Below are 7,500 nucleotides of genomic sequence, written 5' to 3'. Positions count from 1 at the left end.
CTTTTTATTAAATTTCTTCTAGAATTTCACCTTTTAAATTCTTTTTATTCAATTTAATTTCTTCTAGGATCTCAATTTTTAAATCATTTTTATTAAATTAAACCTCTTCTAGAATCTCACTTCTAAAATTCTTTTTATTAAATTTAATTTCTTCTAGGATCTCAATTTTTAAATTATTTTTATTAAATTAAACCTCTTCTAGAATCATTATTTTTTTTTTGCAAAAATCTGTTTTTAAAAAACATTTATTTAAGGATATAATCTCCTTTTGTTAAATTTCTTCTAGAATCTCACTTTTTAAATTCTTTTTATTAAATTAAATTTCTTCTAGAATCTCACTTTTTAAATCCTTCTTATTAAATTAAATCTCTTCTAGAATATCACTTTTAAGATCATTTTTATTAAATCAAATCTCTTCTAGAATCTCACCTTCTAAATTTTTTTTATTAAATTAAATCTCTTCTAGAATCTCAGTTCTAAAATCATTTTTATTAGATTGAATTTCTTCTAGAATTTCACTTTGTAAATTATTTTTATTAAATTAAATTTCTTCTAGAATTTCACCCTTTAAATTCTTTTTATTAAATTAAATCTCTTCTAGAATCTTGCTTTTTAAATTCTTGTTAAATTAAATCTCTTCTAGAATTCCACCTTTTAAATTCTTTTATTAAATCAAATTTCTACTAGAATCTCACTCTTTAAATACTTATTAAATTCAATTTCTTCTAGAATTTCACCCTTTAAATTATTTTTAATAAATTAAATCTCTTCCAGAATCTCACTTTTAAAATTCTTATTAAATTTCTTCTAGAATTTCACCTTTTAAATGATTTTTATTAAATTAAACTCCTTCTAGAATCTCACTTTTAAAAATTCTTTTTATTAAATTAAATATCTTCTAGAATTTCACCTTTTAAATTATTTGTATTAAATTTGTTCCAGAGTGACACAGTGTGGAAACAGGCCCTTCGGCCCAACTTGCCCACACTGGCCAACATGCCCCATCTACACTAGTCCCACCTGCCTGCGTTTGGCCCATATCCCTCCAAACCCGTCCTATCCATGTACCTGTCTAACTGTTTCTTAAACGTTGGGATAGTCCCAGCCTCGACTACCTCCTCCGGCAGCTCGTTCCATACACCCACCACCCTCTGTGTGTGAAAAAGTTGCCCCTCAGATTCCTATTAAATCTTTTCCCCCTTCACCTTGAACCTGTGTCCTCTGGTCCTCGATTCCCCGACTCTGGGCAAGAGACTCTGCCCGATCTATTCCTCTCATGATTTTGTACACCTCTATAAGATCACCCCCCTCATCCTCCTGCGCTCCATGGAATAGAGACCCAGCCCTGCTCAACCTCTCCCTGTAGCTCAGGCCCCTCGAGTCCCGGCAACATCCTCGTAAATCTTCTCTGAACCCTGTCATGCTTGACACTAGATATATACAGGGGAAATCTTTTAGGACCGAGATGAGAAAAACATTTTTTTCCCCACACACAGAGAGTGGTGAATCTGTGGAACTCTCTGCCACAGAGGGTAGTTGAGGCCACACACAGTTCATTGGCTATATTTAAGAGGGAGTTAGATGTGGCCCTTGTGGCTAAAGGGATCAGGGGGTATGGAGAGAAGGCAGGGGTGGGATACTGAGTTGGATGATCAGCCATGATCATATTGAATGGCGAATGGTGCTGGTGCAGGCTCGAAGGGCCGAATGGCCTCTACTCCTGCACCTATTGTCTATGTTTCTACAGGGTGCCCTGAACTGAACACAATACTCTAAATGCGGCCTCACCAATGCGGGGAGGGTGAAAGATTCAAGGGTGAAGGGGAAATAGATTTAATAGTAATCTAAGGGGCAACTTTTTCCACACTTTTCGAGGGTGGTGGGTGTGTGGAACGAGCTGCCGGATGAGGTAGTTGAGGCTGGGACTATCCCAACGTTTAAGAAACAGTTGGACAGGTACATGGATAGGACGGGTTTGGAGGGATATGGGCCAAACGCGGGCAGGTGGGACTAGTGTAGATGCGGGCATGTTGGGCCGAAGGGCCTGTTTTATTGATGTGATGTTTCTCTAAAGTCTGATGGTGTTGTTGTTCTCTCCTCTCTCCCTCTCCTCTCTCCCCTCCTCTCTCTCCTCTCTCTCCCCCTCCTCTCTCCCCTCCTCTCGTCCTCCTCTCTCCCCTCCTCTCTCCCCCTCCTCTCTCTCCCCTCCTCTCTCCCCCTCCTCTCTCTCCCCTCCTCTCCACCTCTCTCTCCCCCTCCTCTCACCCCCTCCTCTCTCTCCCCAAATCTCTCTCTCCCGATCTCATCCCTCCTCTCTCCCCTTCCTCTCTCCCCTCCTCTCTCTCCCCTCCTCTCTCTCCCCTCCTCTCTCCCCCAGACAGGTACATGGGTCGGACAAGTTTAGAGGGATATGGACCAAACATAGAAACATAGAAACATAGAAATTAGGTGCAGGAGTAGGCCATTCGGCCCTTCGAGCCTGCACCATTCGCCATTCAATATGATCATGGCTGATCATCCAACTCAGTATCCCGTACCTGCCTTCTCTCCATACCCCCTGATCCCTTTAGCCACAAGGGCCACATCTAACTCCCTCTTAAATATAGCCAATGAACTGTGGCCTCAACTACCCTCTGTGGCAGAGAGTTCAACAGATTCACCACTCTCTGTGTGAAAAAAGTTCTTCTCATCTCGGTTTTAAAGGATTTCCCCCTTATCCTTAAGCTGTGACCCCTTGTTCTGGACTTCCCCAACATCGGGAACAATCTTCCTGCATCTAGCCTGTCCAACCCCTTAAGAATTTTGTACGTTTCTATAAGATCCCCTCTCAATCTCCTAAATTCTAGTGGCAGAGAGTTCCAGAGTACAAACACGGGCAGGTGGGACTAGTGTAGCTGGGACATGTTAGCCAGTATGGGCAAGTTGGGCTGAAGGGCCTGTTTCCACACTGTATCACTCTGTGACTAACTTTTTAAAATGTATTATTCAATAAAAGTTTCATGTCATGGGTGAAATGTACCAAACTGCAAATTAAAACCTTAGCCACTGAAAATCTGCAGTACAGACATTTACAATCTGGAGTTAGTTTTAAGATTTCAATTTAAAATATTATTTCTCATTGTAAACTATTCAACTCTGGTTGGAAAAAAAATGTTGCAACATCTGGGTTTGCAATTTTCCACTTACTGAAGCAAAATAAGGATTTATGCTAGCTGATGTGAGCAAAATAGTGACTGGCCCGTACGGGGATCGAACCCGCGACCTTGGCGTTATTAGCACCACGCTCTAACCAACTGAGCTAACCGGCCTTGCTGTTGCAAAGTTAATGGTTGCATTTTCTGAGTCCAATATTTTTAACATTGAAAATAGTTTGTAGATTGTAAATATAATATGTTGCAGCAATCATAGGCACACAGACAATAGGTGCAGGAGTAGAGGCCATTCGGCCCTTCGAGCCTGCACCAGCACCGCCATTCAATATGATCATGGCTGATCAATCAACTCAGTATGCGTGTGTATGAGCCTATACTGTAGATACATGTGTGTGAATATATATACATATATATAGACACATAGACAATAGGTGCAGGAGTAGAGGCCATTCGGCCCTTCCAGCCTGCACCATTCGCCATTCAATATGATCATGGCTGATCATCCAACTCAATATCCCATCCCTGCCTTCTCTCCATACCCCCTGATCCCTTTAGCCACAAGGGCCACATCTAACTCCCTCTTAAATATAGCCAATGGCCTCAACTACCTTCTGTGGCAGAGAATTCCACAGATTCACCACTCTCTATGTGTGTGAAAAAAAATGTTTTTCTCATCTCGACTTCCCCCTTATCCTTAAGCTGTGACCCCTTGTTCTGGACTTCCCCAACATCAGGAATAAACTTCCTGCATCTAGCCTGTCCAACCCCTTAAGAATTTTGTAAGTTTCTATAAGATCCCCCCCCCCCCTCAATCTTCTGAATTCTAGGGAGTACAAGCCGAGTCTATCCAGTCTTTCTTCATATTAAAGTCCTGCCATCCCAGGAATCAGTCTGGTGAACCTTCTCTGCACTCCCTCTATGGCAAGAATGTCTTTCCTCAGATTAGGAGACCAAAACTGTACGTAATACTCCAGGTGTGGTCTCACCAAGACCCTGTACAACTGCAGTAGAACCTCCCTGCTCCTATACTCAAATCCTTTTGCTATGAAGAATGTCTTTCCTCAGATTAGGAGACCAAAACTGTACGCAATACTCCAGGTGTGGTCTCACCAAGACCCTGTACAACTGCAGTAGAACCTCCCTGCTCCTATACTCAAATCCTTTTGCTATGAAGAATGTCTTTCCTCAGATTAGGAGACCAAAACTGTACGCAATACTCCAGGTGTGGTCTCACCAAGACCCTGTACAACTGCAGTAGAACCTCCCTGCTCCTAGACTCAAATCCTTTTGCTATGAAAGCTAACATACCATTGGCTTTCTTCACTGCCTGCTGCACCTGCATGCCTACTTTCAATGACTGCTGTACCATGACACCCAGGTCTCGCTGCATCTCCCCTTTTCCTAATCGGATAATAGTCTACTTTCCTCTTTTTGCCACCAAAGTGGATAACCTCACATTTATCCACATTATACTGCATCTGCCATGCATTTGCCCACTCACGCAGCCTATCCAAGTCACCTTGCAGTCTCCTAGCATTCTCCTCACAGCTAACACTGCCCCCCAGCTTAGTGTCATCCGCAAACTTGGACATGTTGCATTCAATTCCCTCATCCAGATCATTAATATATATTGTAAATAGCTGGGGTCCCAGCACTGAGCCTTGCGATACCCCACTAGTCACTGCTGGTCCCAGCACTGAGCCTTGCGGTACCCCACTAGTCACTGCCTGCCATTGTGAAAAGGACCCGTTTACTCCTACTCTTTGCTTCCTGTTTGCCAGCCAGTTCTCTATACACATCAATACTGAACCCCCAATGCTGTGTGCTTTAAGTTTGTATACTAATATCTTATGTGGGACCTTGTCGAAAGCCTTCTGGAAGTCCAGATACACCACATCCACTGGTTCTCCCCTATCCACGCTACTAGTTACATCCTCGAAAAATTCTATAAGATTCGTCAGACATGATTTACCTTTCGTAAATCCATGCTGACTTTGTCCAATGTCTAAATGCTTTTTATCAGTATGACTATGCGGATGAAATTCCCCGTATGTTGCAAAACATACTTGGCTAATAGAATATGATTATGAAATCTATCTATCTCTGCCTTAAAAACATCCACTGACTTGTGGCCTCCACAGCCGTCTGTGTGACAAAGAATTCACCACCCTCTGGCTAAAGAAATTCCACCTCATCTCCTTCCTAAAAGAACGACCTTTAATTCTGAGGCTGTGCCCTCTGGTCCTAGACTCTAGACTCTCCCACTAGTCTGGTCAGTTTCATAGAAACATAGAAACATAGAAATTAGGTGCAGGAGTAGGCCATTCGGCCCTTCGAGCCTGCACCGCCATTCAATATGATCATGGCTGATCATCCAACTCAGTATCCCGTCCCTGCCTTCTCTCCCTACCCCCTGATCCCCTTAGCCACAAGGGCCACATCTAACTCCCTCTTAAATATAGCCAATGAACTGTGGCCTCGACTACCCTCTGCGGCAGAGAATTCCACAGATTCACCACTCTCTGTGTGAAAAAGTTCTTCTCATCTCGGTTTTAAAGGATTTCCCCCTTATCCTTAAGCTGTGACCCCTTGTCCTGGACTTCCCCAACATCGGGAACAATCTTCCTGCATCTAGCCTGTCCAAAACCCCTTAAGAATTTTTGTAAGTTTCTATAAGATCCCCTCTCAATCTTCTAAATTCTAGAGAGTATAAACCAAGTCTATCCAGTCTTTCTTCATAAGACAGTCCTGACATCCCAGGAATCAGTCTGGTGAACCTTCTCTGCACTCCTTCTATGGCAATAATGTCCTTCCTCAGATTAGGAGACCAAAACTGTACGCAATACTCCCGGTGTGGTCTCACCAAGACCCTGTACAACTGCAGTAGAACCTCCCTGCTCCTATACTCAAATCCTCTATGGCAAGAATGTCTTTCCTCAGATTAGGAGACCAAAACTGTACGCAATACTCCTGGTGTGGTCTCACCAAGACCCTGTACAACTGCAGTAGAACCTCCCTGCTCCTAGACTCAAATCCTCTACGGCAAGAATGTCTTTCCTCAGATTAGGAGACCAAAACTGTACGCAATACTCCAGGTGTGGTCTCACCAAGACCCTGTACAACTGCAGTAGAACCTCCCTGCTCCTAGACTCAAATCCTCTACGGCAAGAATGTCTTTCCTCAGATTAGGAGACCAAAACTGTACGCAATACTCCAGGTGTGGTCTCACCAAGACCCTGTACAACTGCAGTAGAACCTCCCTGCTCCTAGACTCAAATCCTCTACGGCAAGAATGTCTTTCCTCAGATTAGGAGACCAAAACTGTACGCAATACTCCAGGTGTAGTCTCACCAAGACCCTGTACAACTGCAGTAGAACCTCCCTGCTCCTAGACTCAAATCCTTTTGCTATGAAAGCATAATGAATGAGAAACATCCTCTCCACATCCACTCTATCCAGGCCTTTCGCGATACGCTCAGTTTCAACGTGGCCCCCACCACTAGTATTAAATGCAATGTACACACCACATGGATATTAAATCATCCACACCCACCTCCCACCCACCCCCTCCCCCCAAACACATGATAACTAAACACAACTTCCTCATGAAACATAGAAACTTGCATCACCGACACTAGCCGACCAGCCTACAAGTAAGGAACTGAATCCTGAATAATATACGTTTGTTAATATCACTCACCTCAGAAACCCCGAACTTCCCTAAATACTCCAACGGTATTCCTCACGAGTTTCGACACTGTGTCTGCGCTGAGAGACGGGACCTCTGGTGCGAAACGTTCAAACATAGACAATCGGTGCAGGAGTAGAGGCCATTCGGCCCTTCGAGCCTGCACCAGCACCGCCATTCAATATGATCATGGCTGATCATCCAACTCAGTATCCTGTACCCATATAACCATATAACAATTACAGCACGGAAACAGGCCACCTCGACCCTTCTAGTCCGTGCCGAACACATATTCTCCCCTAGTCCCATCTACCTGCGCTCAGACCATAACCTTCCATTCCCTTCCCATCCATATAACTATCCAATTTATTTTTAAATGATAAAAACGAACCTGCCTCCACCACCTTCACTGGAAGCTCATTCCACACCGCCACCACTCTCTGAGTAAAGAAGTTCCCCCTCATGTTACCCCTAAACTTCAGTCCCTTAATTCTCAAGTCATGTCCCCTTGTTTGAATCTTCCCTACTCTCAATGGGAAAAGCTGATCCACTCTATCTATCCCTCTCATCATTTTAAAGACCTCTATCAAGTCCCCCCTTAACCTTCTGCGCTCCAAAGAATAAAGACCTAACTTGTTCAACCTTTCCCTGTAACTTAGT

The 7,500-nt window shown here is 43.5% G+C and overlaps 1 non-coding gene across 1 annotated transcript; it reads right to left on the bottom strand.

The window, feature by feature from the left end:
• Positions 1–3,234: 3,234 nt before the first annotated feature.
• Positions 3,235–3,308, bottom strand: trnai-aau (transfer RNA isoleucine (anticodon AAU)). Its single transcript has one exon. It is a non-coding gene; the product is annotated as a tRNA-Ile (tRNA).
• Between the last annotated feature and the right edge of the window lie 4,192 nt (positions 3,309–7,500).

The sequence above is a fragment of the Leucoraja erinacea genome, unplaced genomic scaffold (assembly GCF_028641065.1).
Source record: "Leucoraja erinacea ecotype New England unplaced genomic scaffold, Leri_hhj_1 Leri_927S, whole genome shotgun sequence".
NCBI lineage: Eukaryota > Metazoa > Chordata > Chondrichthyes > Rajiformes > Rajidae > Leucoraja > Leucoraja erinaceus.
The sequence above is the reverse complement of the archived record's forward strand: the minus strand, read 5'-3'. Positions and strand labels throughout refer to the sequence as shown.